The 17531-nt window shown below is 43.0% G+C and overlaps 1 protein-coding gene across 2 annotated transcripts in view; it reads left to right on the top strand.

Moving 5' to 3' along the window:
* Window positions 1–11489: 11489 nt before the first annotated feature.
* The window catches only part of LOC147370369 (placenta-specific gene 8 protein), a 34866-nt gene continuing 28824 nt past the window's right edge, over window positions 11490–17531 (top strand). For both annotated transcript variants that reach the window (XM_086405015.1, XM_086405014.1), the window contains exon 1: window positions 11490–11548. The gene's annotated coding sequence lies outside the window, so the exon portion shown is untranslated. The remainder of the gene's footprint in view (window positions 11549–17531) is intronic.

Consider the following 17531-nt stretch of genomic DNA (forward strand, 5'->3'; position numbering starts at 1 on the left):
GTGTATTCTTTTGACGTGCTTTTTCCATGTGTTTTTGAGCTCACCCATGTGGGTGTTGACCTCTGAGGCTTACCTACTTTCACTGCACTATAATATTATTTGTCTCATAGTACTTAAATGATACTATCTTGCTTTTGGCTCATCGCCTGGTAGATTTTTATCTATCCCTTGACTTTTAAAGTCTATGTGTATTATGTCCCTGAAAATCTTGATGAGAATGTGTAGCTAGATTTATCTGTTTATTTTAAATGTCTGATCTGATCTTTTTTGTGTTATAACTGAGGTATTTAAAGTGAGTGATACATCTGAGGGAGGGGGGAATCTGCCATCTTATCTTCTGCTTTCTATTTCTCTCTCTTTCTTTTCCTTCTTCTTTCTTGTCTTCTTTTGGCTTCTGTCTCTCCTTGCATCTCATTCCTCCTTCCCATATAGGACTTTTCTTTTAATTTATTATGTGATAATTTATTACATGTCTTTTCCAGTATTCTGGCCTAGAGAATTCCACAGACTGTATAGTCCATGGGGTTGAAAAGAGTTGGACATGAATGAGTGACTTTCACTTTCACCTCACTATTTCCCATAAATAGCTCAATTACATTCTCCGTGTATTTAACAATTCCATCTGGGCAGCTCATACCATACAGGGCAAAGCTGCAGTTTCTATTTTTCATTTGTGACTTGTTCCCATTAAAGGAGGTATTTTCTCTTTTGCTCCATCTCTGGCTTCTTCCTCAACTCACCATGACAAGGCACATATAGCTCAGATGTATTCATGTTGTTTTAAGTAAGGTGAGAGATATAAAGAAATAGAGGATCTGGTTCCTACCCTTGAGGGGCTTATTATTCAGTTTGGGAAGAGAAGACAAAGACGCATAGACACAGCCCAGAAGACAAACTAATGAAGTGATGGAGCAGACGCTGTCGTCTCCCTGTGCTGGGTGTGGGGGTAGGGGGAGGGATGGAGCTGTGCATTAGTCGGGTGAGGTTATATGAGGGGTCCTCTCCTGGCTCACCTACTCATTGACTTGCACCTTCAAGGGGACTTTTCTTCATCTTTTATCCTCAGAGATCCTGCAGCTTCAATTTCTAAGGAGAATTTATTTTAAATGTAGTTATAAGTCTAATTGAACTATAAGGTATGAAGGAAGGAAAAAAAATTTTTTTTCAGATGTAGAAAGACTCAAAAAATGAACTTCCCATACTTCTTGTCTTAGGAAGTCCCATTCAGTGTCATCGAGCTAAATGAGAGCGTGAACCACGAAAAAGGATGACTTAGACTCTGAAACCTCCTGAGAAGAAATAAAGGAAAGATTCGAGTGAACAGAAACACAGCAGGTCTAGAAAACAACTGGGCTGGCTGAGCGCCGAAGAACTGATGCTTTCGAACTGTGGGGCTGGAAAAGGTGCTTGAGAGTCCCTTGGACTGCAAGGAGATTGAACCAATCAATTCTAAAGGAAATCAACCCAGACTATTCATTGAAGGGACTGATGCTGAAGCTGAAGCTCCAATACTTTGGCCACTTTATTCAAAAAGCCAACTCGCTAGAAAAGACCCTGATGCTGGGAAAGATTGAAGGCAGGAGGAGAAGGGGGCGACAGAGGATGAGATGGTTGGATGGCATCACTAAGTCAATGGACATGAGTTTGAGCAAACTCTGGGAGATGGTGAAGAACAAGGAAGCCTGGCAAGCTATAGTCCACGGGGTCTCAAAGAGTCAGCCTGACTTAGAAACTGAACAAGAACAAAAGAGAACAACTGGTCCAAATAGGAACAAGAAGATGGAGGGTTTTAGGAAGGAGCCCTCCAGGTACAACAGAATTCCCAAGATTTGAAACTGGCATTGAGAAGGTGATTAAAGTGCATAAGAAATATAGGAATAGAAACTTCAGAGGAAAAAAGTCCTGACTCTTCAGTTAACGAACTCTGTGACTTTTTGCTAGTTGCTTAACTTTTCTACCTGGCAGTTTCAAAACTCATAATATGAGGTTAATTATAGCCCGTCTTTATAGAGCTGTCATGAGAACTAAGTTAGTAATTGCACAGCAACCTCAAAAGAGCCCAGCAATTAATAAGGGTGCATTAAATGCAAAAAGAAAAATGAAGTTTGGCTCTGCCCTTAAAAGTCATATAGTCATAATGATGTTAATATTGCTTAAAAAAAAAACTATTTAGATACAACAATTGGGCAATATACACATTTCTCAATCGTGGGCACAAAACAGGATGTAAGTTGCATCAGCTTCAAAAATGGAAACATAAAAACAGAAAGGACAGAAGCTGGGAAGCAGAAATGGGAAGGAAGGCAGGAGGGCACGGTCATGACAAGACTCATCTCAAAAAAGGCAAAACTGGGAAATACGGTCACAAGTAGAGAAAATCAAAAAGAAAGGTCTACATACAGCATTTAAAGTCACAAAGGAAGGGCTTCCCTGGTGGTCCAGAGGTTGAGAATCTGCCTGCAGGTGCAGGGGTCACAGGATCAATCCCTAGTCCAGGAAGATTTCACACGCCAAGGGGCAACTAAGCCTGCGTGCCACAAGTACTGAGCCCATGTGCTGCCACTGCTGAAGTCCATGCGCCCTAGAGCCCGTACTCCACAAGAGAAGCCACCACAGTACCCATGCACCACAAGAGAATGGGCCCACTTGCTGCAACTAGAAAAAACCCGCATGCAGCAAAGAAGACCCACCACATCATCATCATCATCATCATTTCAGTCGCTCAGTCATATCCGACTCTTTGCGACCCCATGGACTGCAGCACGCCAGGCCTCCCTGCCCATCACCAACTCCCGGAGCTTACCCAAACTCATGTCCATTGAGTCGGTGATGCCATCCAACCATCTCATCTTCTGTCACCCCCCTTCTCCTCCCGCCCTCAATCTTTCCCAGCATCAGGGTCTTTTCAAATGAGTCAGTTCTTCGCATCAGGTGGCCAAAGTATTGGAGTTTCAGCTTCAACATCAGTCCTTCCAGTGAATAATCAGGACCCATGATCTCCTTTAGGATGGACTGGTTGGATCTTCTTGTGGTCCAAAGGAGTCTCAAGAGTCTTCTCCAACACCACAGTTCAACCACAGCCATTAATAAATAATTTTTAAATTAAGTTATGAAGGAATTAATGCAGAAATTTAAAATAGTCCTGGTGCTATATAGAGAGTGGAGAAAAAAGGGAAACTGGGAATGTGTAATCCTCTATCATGCAGCAAGCCAGAGATAATGTCTAAAATTATTAACCAAGAAAGAGTAGTATATTTATGAGAGATATGAAGATAAACCCCAGAAAACTAAAAACAGAAACAAAAATGATTGAGTTAACCTGATTTTGCTCTATGGAACAAGATTGCATCAACTGAAGGGTGGAAGAGAAAGCTGCTACTTCTCTGGTTATAAAAACCTTCCATATTGTTTGAAAAAGTTCAGTTATTTGTATGATCTTCACTAGTGGCTCAGTGGTAAAGAATTCACCTGCCAATGCAGGAGATGCAGGCTTAATCCCTGGATCAGGAAGATCCCCTGGAGAAGGAAATGGCACCCCACTCCAGTATTCCTGAGTGGAAAATTCCATGGACAGAGGAACCTGGCAGGCTACAGTCCATGGAGTCACAAAAGATTTGGACACAACTTAGTCACTGAACAAAAAAAGTTCACTTTGAAGAAAAATGAAAATGTTTTTGAAAATATACATTTACAATTTTTGTTGCGACAATTTTGCAGTTGTCAGGTTCTTAAGTGGTTACTATAATTTGCTATCATTAGCATCTGAAATTGTTCTCAAATTCCTTCTTTTTTTCCTTTGGAAAGCCATACATATACTTTCCTTTGGAAAGCCATACGTATATGTATGGCTGAGTCCTGTTACTATTCACATGACACTATCACATTGTTAACTGGCTATATCCCAATACGAAATAAAAAGATCGAAAGCAAAAAAGATAGAGAATTTTATTCAAGCCAACCTGAGGGTTATAACCCAGAAGATAGTCTTTCTTTCTTTGTTTTCAATACAGTTCCAGTTTTTTGGAGTTTTTTTTTTTTTTTTGGTTTTTTTTTTTTTTTTTTTTTTTTATGAGTCCTTGAAGATTAAATTTCTCTCTGATGTTGGAAGGAGGTTTTGATGTTGAACAAATATTGATGTTTGAAGGGGTACAAATTACTAGCTTTCCCAGTGAGTTCTCAAGCTGCAGTCTCTCCATTTTAATTATTTATTCCTTTGGTCTCTTGTTCAAGAGCTGGCAGATTTGCACAAAAATTAAAGCTCTCTAAACCCTCTAGAAGCTTCCACCACAGCTGTCATTTCTCTTATACACGTCAGTTTTCTTTCTTGGTTGAGATGGGGAGGAAGTCAAGAAGAATCAAAGAATCAAGGTTTCCTTGATACTGGGAAGGAGGTTCAAGATCTCGCAAGGGTCCTCGGACTCAGTAACAAAGCTGGGTCTTTGCACATCTGAGCTCAAAGGGACGCCAATGAAGCCAAGTACACGGCTCAGTTCCCGGGCTCCTACGGAGCCATCACAGGGACCAGGGACACACCAGGGCAGTTGCACCTCCTCTTCAGTGTGCTTCTCCCAAGTGCCAGGCAAGCCTGTGATAAAAGACATTTTCACCTATTGAGATAGAGGGAAGTCATTCTGGCTTATGCATGAGTTAACTTGAATTTTACACTAAGATATCCTGTTTGTGGCCTATCAAGGATACACCGTACATCTGTTTTAATTAGTATAGAAAAGGGCACACTGATCAGAAGTAAAGAATGTCTGTGTGAAAAATATAGATTAAAATGCCTCTCTTCCTGGGATGCCAGTGCTGGTCCTGCTTTGAGGATAAGATTTCCTTCCCAGGTGGCAAGGCCACACTGACTGGCTGGATATGTACTGGGCGACGTGGGGCGATTTTTTTGGAACTCTTGAAGATATGTATGGGTTTCCCTGGTGGCTCAGATGGTAAAGAATCTGCCTGCAGTGTGGGCGACCTGGATTCTGTCCCTGGGTTGGGAAGATCCCCTGAAGGAGGGCATGGCAACCCACTCCAGTATTCTTGCCTGGAGAATCCCCATGGACAGAGGAGCCTGGTGGGCTATGGTCCACAGGGTCACAAAGAGTCAGACGCAACTGAGTGCCAAAACACAGCACAGACATGTATCCCTAAGTTGGTTTGTTTTCGTTTTGCTCGTCTGAGCCTAGTCTTCTTTGCTGCACAAGGGTTTTCTTTAGTCGTGGTGAGTGGGGTGGGGAGCTACTCTCCAGCTGCAGTGGTTGGGCTTCTCATTGCAGTGGCTTCCTTGTTTCAGAGTATGGGCTTTAGGGCACATGGGCTCAGCAGTTTGGCTCACAGACTTACTTGCCCTGCTGCATGTGGGATCTTCTTGGACCAGGGATAGAACCCGTGTCCCCTGCACTAGCGGACGGATTCTTAACCACTGGACCACCAGGGAAGTCCCATTTAATGTTCTTTGTTCTGACAAGATACAAAACTGTGCTGGAAACCATGCTTTTCTGGAGCAGCATCTCAGAGCTCTCTGGGAAACTGACTTCTGGGCTAGTCTGTAGTTGGGCTCAAATAAAACTCCTTAGGGATTGCTCATTGATTATTTTCATTGACACTGTTCTACCATAGGTCGAATCTTTGCAGCTTCCCCTTCAGCGAGTCTGGAGGAGTCCCATCATTTGATATGATTTTTGTCTACCCTGAGCCACACACCCACTTCCTATTTCAGACAAAGCCAGTACACAGTTAAAAAAAGAACAAAGATAAGACGAAAAGAGATCACTACCTTATCCAAGTCCCTGGTTCTAGACATTTGGAAGGGCTGTTAAAATCCCTGTCTCAGGGTCTTGTTTCTTATTTTTTATGTTCTGCTTGGGGAAAGGGGGGTAAGTAAGTGGGTTCTGTAACCTGCAGCCTATACACGGCCTCTCCCTAAGGAGAGTTGCTACATTTCATGAAGAAAGTTGGGCCTGTCTACAAGTCTGCAGCCATTGAGTATGGAGACCAGATTCCCCCAAGAAAGGGAGCATTGTCTTCTAGCTATAGAAGGACAGACATTTAACCTGAAGTTAGCAGCCCCTCAATAAAACACAGGGAAAGAAAGTTCACAACCTCTTCTATAGCACCTCCTCATCTGTCATAAAACCATGTTCTCAACTGCAACCTTCTGGAAATGTATGTCCACCAGATATAAACTGACAGATTGCCAGCGTGAGCTGGGGTGAATGTGCATCTAAGCACAGAAATATATTTCCACAGAAACTGATTTTGTAATATTGATCTTCTCCTCATTGGTGTGTGTATATATATATATATATATATATATATATACACACACAATGGAATATTATTCAGTCATTAAAAAAGAATGAAATAATGCCTTTAGCATGAGCTTCCCTGGAAGCTCAGCTGGTAAAGAATCTGCCAGCAATGCCAGAGACGCTGGTTAAATCCCTGGGTCAGGAAGATCCGCTGAAGAAGGAATACGCTACCCACTTCAGTATTCTTGAGTTTCCCTGGTAGCTCAGCTGATAAAGTATCCACCTGCAATGTGGGAAACCTGGGTTCAATCCCTGGGTTGGGAAGATCCCCCGGAGAAGGGAAAGGCTACCCACTCCAGTATTCTGGCCTGGAGAATTCCATGAACTCTATAGCCCATGGGGTCACAAAGAGTCTGACACGACTGAGCAACTTTCACTAATGCCATTAGCAGCAACATGGATGAACCTAGAGAATGTCATATTGACACTGTCTGAAGTAAGTCAGACAGAGAAGGTGAAATATCATAAGACATCCCTTAAATGAGAAATCTAAAAAGAAATGATGCAAATGAACTTACTTACAAAACAGAAAGAGACTCACAGACCTAGAAAACGAACTTATGGTTGCCAGAGGGACAGGATAGGTTAGGGAAGGTCATGTACACACCGCTATATTTGAAATGGATAACCAACAAGACCTACTGTATAGCACGTGAAACTCTGCTCAGTGTTATGTGGCAGCCTGGATGGGAGGGAGGTTTGGGGGAGAATGGATACATGTATATGTATGGCTGAGCCCCTTTGCTGTTCACTTGAAATGACCACAACATTGTTAATTGGCTATATCCCAATACAAAATTGTTTTTGGTGTTAAAAAAATTAAAATTAAAAAAAAATTTTAATAATAAAAACCTATTTTGATTTTTAAAAAATATACTCTTCTTTTCCTTTAACAAGTGTGTTGCGAATCATCCGGTCTTTGTTCATTTTCCTTCCCCAGGAAAGAAATCATTATGTGAGCTGGACCCCTCTCCGTGCTGTACTAACTGTGCCGGCCAGTTCCTCTTCAGTCAGAGGTCACAGACTCTTAGTCTTCTCTCCACAGGAAGCTTAATCCTTTGTATGATATAACCAAAAAACAAGAACTCATGAACCAAAAGAATCTTTGGCAGCTGTCTTTTTAGGATAAGATATGGCTGCTCCTGGAGAGCTGCCACGATTTCGAACAATGTTTATAACAATGAGCCCAGAGTAAAGCAAAGGAAACCAAGATTCATTTACACATGCCCTGAGAAAACCCTGAGAAAGAGAAATGCTTTGCCCTCATTCACATCTGAAACTGCTCAATTTTTCTATGAAATTTTTTATATAGTGACCAATTTTCTGGCTAGAAGAATATGAATTACAGTTTCAAAAGAAACTGGCCCTCTGCTTGCTATGAATGGTAGCTCCAATTATTCCAGATGCTGATTAGAAAATGGCATTCAGTACAGAACATAGCTCCAACTGTTTTTTTTTTTTTTTTAACTATACATTTTTTTTCTATGTCTGTGAGCCTATTTCTGCTTCAAATTTAGGTTCATTTGTATTATTTTTTAGATTTCACATGTAAGTTGTATCATATAGTATTTGTCTTTCTCTGACTTATTTCACTAAGCATAATATTCTCTATGTCCATGCATATTGCTATAAGTGGCAATATTTAATTTTTAATGGTTGGACAATAGTCTATTGTATATATACACTGCATTTTCTTAAGTCAAGTATCTGTTAATGGGCCCTTGTGTTGCTTCCATGTCTTGGATATTGTAAATACTGATGCTGTTTTTTAATATTTATCTACTTATTCATCATTTTCCAACTGTTTTCAAGAATGAATTCAGTTCAGTGATTTTTGGTATGTTCACAAAATTGTTCAGAGTTGTAGCTCTGTGCTAGATGTCAGTTCCTCTCCATGTGAGCACAACATAAATGAACAAAGGTAAACCAGAAACTAAAGAGACTGGTTACCTACAGGGGATGGGCAGGCAAAGAAGGTGGGAGGGGGATGGGAATAGGACAGCAGAGATGAAGTGGGATTAACCCTTTTCCGAGTAGTCACATCAAAGTGGACAGGAAAGAAAAGAAATAACCTAAGTAACTTTGGAAAACAGTGCATTGACCTGATCCTATAAAGCTAAAAACAAAAGAACCGTACACAACTATAGTCTAGTTGGTACATTGGTTGCTCACAGAAGTATGGGTTAGCAATTCTGAAAGCATCCTGTGTACATAATAGGAGTGAACAAATAAGTAAATATATTGTAGAAACCAAGAGCTCACTTTTTCATTGTCTGAAAAAGAACTTAAAATAAGACAAGGAGGAAAGCTAGAATTAAACCTCATGGAATTGGATTAGAATTAGAAGTATCAGTATGAAGTCATGGTTTTGATCGATAATGATGGATGGATGTATATGTATACATATTCATTCATGTGTATAAGTAAACATACATATGTCTCTTCTCTTTACTAAAGGACCCTAAAAGCAATGAGGATCCAACAGCCATGAGCTTGCCTAAAACAGATCTTTTCTAAATACCATTCTCCAGTGAAAGAACCTAGGGCTCCTTGAAGAAGAGGTTAATTCCACACAAATACCCTTCAAACAAGCCAAAGTCATGAAAGACATGGGAAACTTGAGGCACTTCTCCAGTTAGCCAACCCAATAGTTGAGACATTCTCTACAGAGTTGGTCATATGTTGCTTTGTCAAACAAGACTAGGTTATTGAGCTTGTCACAAACTCTGCCTTCAGACTTCTTTTTGGCCTGGCCCCTGGTTTGTTCATGGGGTCTTTGTCTTTCTTGGCCGACTTTCCAGCATCTTTCTTCTTCTTGTCATCTTTGAGTGCCACAGTGAAGCTGAAAGAGCAGATGCTACCTCTGCCACCTTGCTAAGATGTTGGCCCAAAAGGCTAGTCTTCTAATTTTAGAGGTAAGGAAACCAAAGTTTACGTTTTGAGTTGACTTCCAGAGGCCTCACAGCTATCAAGGTGCACAACCAGGATTTTATTCCGCATCAGCTCAGCTACAAACGATGGCTCCTTTTACTACATCACATCCAATTTCTATATAACATTTTTTTTACACTTGAGCTTCTTCTTTTTGAAATAATAACATTTTGATTTCTGATTCATAATATAAGCCTTTCAGAAATGAGAGTGGCTAGTCTTTTCACTCCCTCTGAGGTTGCATGGAGTGTCAGATCTCTCTTCCTAGAGCAGACTGTAAGGTGAAAACGGGGGGCGGGATGCGGTGTAGACCTCAGCAGACAAAGACTAGAGTCCCGCGTCAGCCAATTCCTAGCTGCCACCTTCTAGCCACCTAACATTGCTGTGACTCAGTTTCCTTGACAGTTAAATGGAGGTGACAGTCATACCTATCCCACAGAATTGTGTGTGTGTTCAGCTGCTCAGCCATGTCCAACTCTTTGGGACCCCATGGATGGTAGCCCACCAGGCTCCTCTGTTTATGGGACTCTCCAGGCAAGAATACCGGAGTGAGTTGCCATTTCCTCCTCCAGGGGTTCTTCCCAAGCCAGGAATTGAACCCGCATCTCCTGCATCTCCTGCATTGCAGGTGGATTCTTCACCACTGAGCCGCCATACAATTTTACATACAGAATTGTGAGGAAAATCCAATACATCAACACATTAAAAGCATTTAGAGGACCTCCCTGGGGGTCCAGTGGCTAGCACTCTGTGCTCTCAATGCCGGGGGCCCTGGGTTGACCCCTAATCAGGGAACTAGACCCACACGCTGCAACTAAAAGTTCACGTGTATCAACTGCAAGTGGTCATTTGCCAGCTGCCTCTGCAGGATTCCGTGTGGCTCAGCTGGTAAAGAATCTGCCCACAATGCGGGAGACCTGGGTTCGATCCCTGGGTTGGGAAAATGCCCTGGAGAAGGGAAAGGCTACCCACTCCAGTATTCTGGCCTGGAGAATTCCATGTGTCCATGGGCTCACAAAGAGTTGAACACGACTGAGCAACTTTCACTTCACTTCACTTCACTTCTGAGGGAACTGATTTCTGTGCTGCTTCAGCTCTTGACCTTCCACACGCCCTGAAGGTAATTCAGGAATGGGGCACTCTGTGTTCTGGGATAACTGGCAGAACAGGTCTTCAGAGAGTTAAAATATTTTCGGGAACTGACTTTCCGAGCCCAATCCTTGCATCTCCTCGTCTCTAGAAAAGCACTAAATCCCTTCATGGGGGACATCAGCTCCTTGTGACTAGCAGAAAACTTTTGCAAATCAGGCAAAAACTTTTGCCTGATTGAATGAACTCCCCCTTCACCAAAACCACATGTATACCTACTGTCCCCCCATCACAGTGGAACAGCTTCTCAGCACTATCTAAAGCGCTGTCTCCTGGGATGCAGTCTTCACTTTGCCCCAAAGAAAACTTAACTAGCAACTCTCACGTTGTGCATCTTTTTAAGCTGACACATACCACAACTAAAGATCCCACATGTGACAGCAAAGACCCAATGCAGCCAAATCCAAAATAAATAAATACTTAAAAAAAAAAAAAAAAAAAAACCATTTAGTACAGTGCCTAAAGTGTTCCCATATGGCTCATTGGTAAAGAACCCGCCCGCCAATGCAGGAGACACAGTTTTGATCCCTGGATGGGGAAGATCCCCTGGGAGAGGACATGGTAATCCACTCCGGTATTCTTGCCCGAGAAATCCCATGGACAGAGGAGCCTGATGAGCTATACAGTTCATGGGGTTGCAAAGAGTCAGACATGACTTAGCAACTAAATAACAACAACAACAAGGAAAAACAAATGAGTGCAAAGAGGCAGAAGAAAAAAAGCAGTGTCTGATTAGATACAGAATTCCCAATAGCTTGTTTTCTCTTAACACTACCGAAGCTCCCCAGTTTAAAAATGGCAATAAATACACACTAAATCTTATTTATTGAGTTAAAGGGTAAAATTTAAAAATTGCTAAGTTCTGCCAGGCAGGTAAAATCAATCAAATTATATAATGAATCAAATCTGTTTTCACCTTAAAAAGGTGATAAAAGGTAGGAGAAGGAACACTTTTTTTTTTTTTTTAGTTTCGGTTTCTAGGAAAAAGAAACATACTCTGAAAATTCTTCTGCCTGGATTTCATTGGCCAATAAAAACCGCTGAAAATGTACTTTGACTAAAACAAACTGCAATTGAATACACTTCTTTCCTGCGTCTTTCACTTCTAGTGAGATTCTCTAAGCCACAAGACACAGCTGCCCAGAACCTATTTCTTAACCGTAAGTACTTTGAAATGAAGCATTTCTTTAAAACTTATCTCAGCACTTAAAAAAGAAAGTTCTCTTTAAAAGTATTTGATTTCCTTGTTTCTATTTCTCACATATAGAGAAATGCTTTTATTTGAGTTTCAGCAGAAGGACCAATGGTTTCTTGTCTAATTGTTTTAACTGTGGTAAATTGAGTCATATTCAACATGTGCCAAGGATGTGTGAGATGCCACATTTTTCATAAGGTAGTCTTGAATCATCAACTACTGCTTTCGGCAGGAAACATATATTAGGCATTGTGTCTATAACTGGGTCATGAATTTCACTGTTTATTTCACACATAGGTATGTTTGCTTGTGTGGTCTAGTGCCTTTGTATTTTGTAAATATTTTGCTTGGTTTTTGAAACTTGGGTTTTGAAACTATTCTGCTTGAAAACAGAAGACGAAATTTTGCAGATTTAGCTAAATCATGAGAATAATGAACGAATGAGAATAAATCCTGAGAATCCTTGAATGTGAATTTTTGGTAAGAAAGTAAGGAAAACAGACTAGAATTCTTCAAACTTAAATTCTAGTGCTTTATTTATATGTGTAAAGAAAGAGACCATTTCTCACTATACATTTGTGAGCTTTCAAGATGAGAAGTTATGAGATGAAAATGCTTCCATCAAAATTAAAAAAAAATTTAACATGGATAAACACCAGAAAGAAGAGGAAAATTGAAGTGATATATTGTTTAATATCAATGCAATTAATATAGTATATTAATACTATTAGACAGATAAGGGGCTATCCTTTTCAAGATAAGGGGCTGTTCTTAGAAAGACGATGTGTTCCAAGACTGGAAAGACAGGTATAAGATTAATTGTGACTATTAATGAGTGAAATGAGGGTATTTAAATGGTGAACCAAATCCTGCAAGGTTTCTGGCCATTGAGGTCATCCCATGAAAGGAGTCTTCTGAAGAAAAGAGTCCCAGTCTCTCTTCCAAGCCTCTCCACCAAGATCCTCATTTCAATTCCTCCTGCCTCCATGCTACCTTTTTTCCTGAGTGGCCCCCGTCAACTCTTTCATCACTCACTCTGCTCTGTGGGATCAAAGTTGCCGAGAAATGCAACAACTGTGTAGTGACTCAGTGATGGGCAGAGTTGCCGACCATGGAGAGGGAACTACAGACTCTCTTGAACCCCCGATAAATCAAACACAGACGCTTCACACATTGGGCACCCAGTAGTGTTCCCTATGGTGGGTTTGATCTGCAGGCATTCTTGGTTTTTGTTTTCAGCTCTGCTGGGTCTTCACTGCAGCACACGGGCTCTTCCTTGTGGTGTGGAGCATGGACTTGTGTGTGGAGCGCATGGGCTCAGTAGCTGCAGAGCACGTGCTTCTTTAGTTGTGGCCCACACACTTATTTTGCCCCACGGCACGTGGGATCTTAGTTTCTTGACCAGGGATCAAACATGGGTTACTTGCATTGGAAGGCAGATTCTTAACCATCAGACCACCAGGAAACCCTATATTGGCAGTTATTCTTTTTATTTTTTTTAATTTTTACTTATTTATGGCTGGGCTGGGTCTTTGTTGCTGCACAGGTTTTCTCTAGTTGTGGCAAGCAGGGGCTACCCTCTAGTCATGGTACACGAGCTTCTCATTCCAGTGGCTTCTCTTGAGGAGCTCTAGGGTGTGCGGGCTTCCATGGTTGCCACATGGGCTTAGCTGCCCCTTGGCATGTTGAATCTTCCTGGACCACGGATCAAACCCAGGTCCCCTACATTGACAGGTGGATCCTTAACCACTGGACCACCAGGGAAGTCCTACAGTTATTCTTAACAGAAGAGAAATAAAAACGCCCAGAGATGTGGGTTACAAAGTGTCTGCAGTAAAATAACTGATGCTCCATTCTCCTGAGATGCACGGGCACGCAGCCCAGGGGTGAGTGGGGCTAGTTCAGCCTGTGCTCCTTGACCAGCTGGAGGCCCTGGCATGACTGCATCTGCCTGGAGAAGAGGAAGGCATTTTTTTTTTTTTGGATTCTCACCAAGGTGGGTCTATGCAGAAGGGCTATGTTACTCTACATGACAGCACCCTATGGCAGATGGGGCAGCAGGCCTGGGGGTTCTCAGTCAGATTCTTGGACCCCAGCCCAACCCACCTAAATCACAACCTCCGGAGACAGTGCTCAGGAATCTACATCATAAACAACCTCTCCAAACGGAGGATACAGGCTTATAGACAAGGTCCCAGAAATACTTAGAAATATTGCCAAGCACTAAAGTGATTTCGGGGAAGTTGTCTTTTGTTATCTTGCCCTCAACTCCTGCTGTTGATCTTTAACCTTGAGGGGTTACAGTTAAACACTGTCAGGGACTTAATGGCTGAAGCAACGAGATTTGCAGTTGTTTGGATGTTTTGTGTTTGTTTTTCTTTTATATTTTATTGCAACCTAAAGGATCCCTAGCGGAGAAGGCAATGGCAAGCCACTCCAGTACTTACTCTTGTCTGGCAAATCCCATGGATGGAGGAGCCTGGTAGGCTGCAGTCCATGGGGTCACTAAGGGTGGGACACGACTGAGCGACTTCACTTTCACTTTTCACTTTCATGCACTGGAGAAGGAAATGGCAAACCACTCCAGTGTTCTTGCCTGGAGAATCCCAGGGACGGGGGAGCCTGGTGGGCTGCCGTCTATGGGGTCGCACAGAGTCAGACGCGACTGAAGCAACTTAGCAGCAGCAGCAGCAGCAAAGGATCCTTAGAGTTGTGAAATGCTATTTAAGCCTCAGAGAAGCAAGTGTGTTTGTTTCCTCTCCCACTTGATGACTATCAGAGAGTTGAGTAAGTACTTGAGTAAGAACTCTCATGTGAGAAGATGCAAGATCTTTTTCAGAATAAGCTACACTGGTCAAAAAAGAAGTCTGGGATGCTGGTTCTTACTGCTGTTTGCTGGGGCCAGGCTGGATGGAACAAGCTTCCCCACTGCTATAGGAAACCTTCCCAAGAAATGAAATTTGAAACCTCCTGGGGCCCCCACTCTCTGCTTGGTTCTCTGTGCTGAAGTCCACAGGTGCACCTGGGGCCCCACCATTTTTCACATTCAAAAGAGGAAGTCAAAAGAAGTGAAAGAAACAGAAACCAACCAGAGCTTTGACTTTGGGACTAAAAACTGTTTAGGCTCCTACACTGAGGATGTAAACTTTCCAACAAACTAAATGGCAGTCAGCACACAGCTGCTGGCTACAAAATATTCAGATTACCATTGGTGGACTTCAAAAGCACTCAGAGGAGGCTCCAGTCTCTGTTTTCAGGGTTAACAGCAGCCGATCTGAATACACAAACACATGTAGTATATACTGAGTGAAGACAGTCAAGGAAAGGAAAGGATGACTAGATAATTGCAGGCAAGTTTTTATTCTGAAATCTTAAGAAAATTATAATTAAATATTCATATAATTATATTAAAAATCACAGCATAAGTTTTCCCCATGGCTCAGTGGTAAAGAATCCACCTGCAAAGAAGGAGATGCAGGTTCAATCCCTGGGTTGGGATGATCCCTTGGAGGAGAAAATGGTAACCCACTCCAGTATTTTTACCTGGAAAATTCCATAGACAGAGGAGCCTGGTGGGCTACAGTCCACAAGGTCACAAAGATTCAGAAGCAACTGAGCATGAGACAGTCAAACAAACAAACAAACAAACAAACATGTTTTTCCTGAGAGAGATCATGAGAAGCATATCAATTCATTCATTCATTCCTGAATTTAATGAAATTCATGAATGCCAACTGTTTCCAGGCATTGGCTAGGGCCTAAGGACAAAAACATTCAGACAGCTATAGGATAATCGGTACAAACCTATACATTATTTTTTGGTCACTGCATTTTCTTTTTGTTTCCAAAATGGGTATTTCTTGCTTTGATTATAAAAGGAATAACTGCTAATTGTAAAGTAAAGCTTTTTTAAGACAATGTACAAAATTACAAAGGTAGTTAAAAATATCTATCAACCAGTAACCTAGTGACAACCCCATTTTCCGCTTGGTTCTCTGTGCTGAAGAGAGAAAATGTGCAACATTTTGTATAGCCTTTCCTGGTTGTTTTGTTCTGATATTTGAAGATGAAAAGGAAAGGTAAAAGAAAGTTCAAACATACTTTAAAAAAAAAAAAAAAAAGCATTTCCTGCATTTCTTTCCCAGGCCCCAGAAACGGGAAGCCGTCACTCAAAAGGACGGTTTGTACTGTGGTTTGGAATGTGGGCTGCCTGGCAGTCTAAGGAGTTCAGGAGAGAACTGCCACTTCTTGAGTGGTTTCCAGGATGAGCGTTAGGCTGTGTCTGATGCACTCCAGCTGTAGCCAGGACAACACTCTGAGACTAGTGCCAGGTGTGCTAATGGGCACCTACTGTGAGCCAGGCCCTCCACTGAGCTTTGGAGATACCTCAGCGGACAAAGCTCACAAATATTCCCTGCCCTGGTAGAGCTTACATGCAGGATTAGGAGCTTCCTTTTCCTAAAATCAAGACAATTATTGTCCAAAAAAAGGTGCGCAACAGAAATGGCATGACTGCAGTTTGTTGGAGAAGGCAATGGCACCCAACTCCAGTACTCCACTCCAGTACTCTTGCCTGGAAAATCCATGGACAGAGGAGCCTGGTGGGCTGCAGTCCATGGGGTCGCTAAGGGTGGGACACGAATGAGCGACTTCACTTTCACTTTTCACTTTCATGCATTGGAGAAGGCAATGGCAACCTACTCCAGTGTTCTCGCCTGGAGAATCCCAGGGACCAGGGAGCCTGGTCGGCTGCCGTCTATGGGGTCGCCCAGAGTCGGACACGACTGAAGCGACTTAGCAGCAACAGTAGCAGTATCAGCAGCAGTTTGTTTACTTTCTTTGTCCTGAATCCACAGGAGTTTGTTTTGAAAGCTGTGGTTGCTTCTTGTCATTTAAAAAAAACAACGGACATGTGTGCAGGTAGTAGAATCTGAGGCCAGCCTGTGTGTGTGCTGTGCTAAGTCGCTTCAGTCATGTATGACTCTTTGCCACCCCATGGGCCATAGCCTGCCTGGCTTTTCTGTCCATGGGATTCTCCAGGCAAGAATACTGCAGTGGGTTGCCATGCCCTCCTCCAGGGGATCTTCCTTACCTAGGGATCAAATCTGGGTCTCCTGTATTGGCAGGCAGGTTCTTTACCAATTGGGAAAGCCTGCTTAAGGGGTGCTAAAGTCAGCAGGGCCAGGAATAGGTTGCTGGTGATATTTCTGTCTCTCTTATTTCTTGATCAGAAGTGAGCTGATCAGTCCATTCATCTGATGAAAACTTTTAAAAATGTATTATAAATGCCTGGTGAGGCTGGGGACTCCTGCAGACAGAGCGAGGGGGCCACGAGGGAGAGGGGCCCCAATCTCTGTCTCCGGGACAGGGACCAGCCCGGGTCCTGGCCTCGATACCCTCCCCACAGCCCCGATGGCACAGCCGCCTGGAGCCAGCCTGGCCCTGATCGCCTCTGACCCTGCCCTCCGGTTCCCCCGTTGGCTGCCCCCGGCGCAAAAAGGTCATGGTCGGGCCCCAGCAGAGGAGAAAGGCGGATGCACAACCCACATCCTGGAAAGCCGAATGTGGGTGCCTTGTGAACACGGCACGCCACTGGCACTCTCCATCCTGAGAGGCGAGCAGTCACCCAGAGGAGAACTCCACCTGGCCCTCCGCCCCGCCTTGCCTCCCCGCGGAGACCACACCTCCCGCGGGCACTGGAAAGGCAGGCGATCGAGTTCTCAGCCCTAAAGGGCAAAGCCGGGACTGTTGCTGGGCAGTGATGATTTGATAACTTGGTTCAGCCTAACGCGGACCTACCCCTCGGCACACACTCTGTCCTGCCCTTGTCACGGCCCCCCTTGATCCTCCTCCCCGCAAGAGAGCCAGAGCCCAGGCAGAGAGGCAAGTTCACTTCGTTCACTCGCCTGATGAACCTGCCCTTGAAGACAGACACCTCCTCCCTACAC

This window comes from Bos grunniens, chromosome 6, assembly GCF_055505025.1.
Source record: "Bos grunniens cultivar Pamir isolate PY7600 chromosome 6, Bosgru_T2T1.0, whole genome shotgun sequence".
Classification (NCBI taxonomy): Eukaryota; Metazoa; Chordata; class Mammalia; order Artiodactyla; family Bovidae; genus Bos; species Bos grunniens.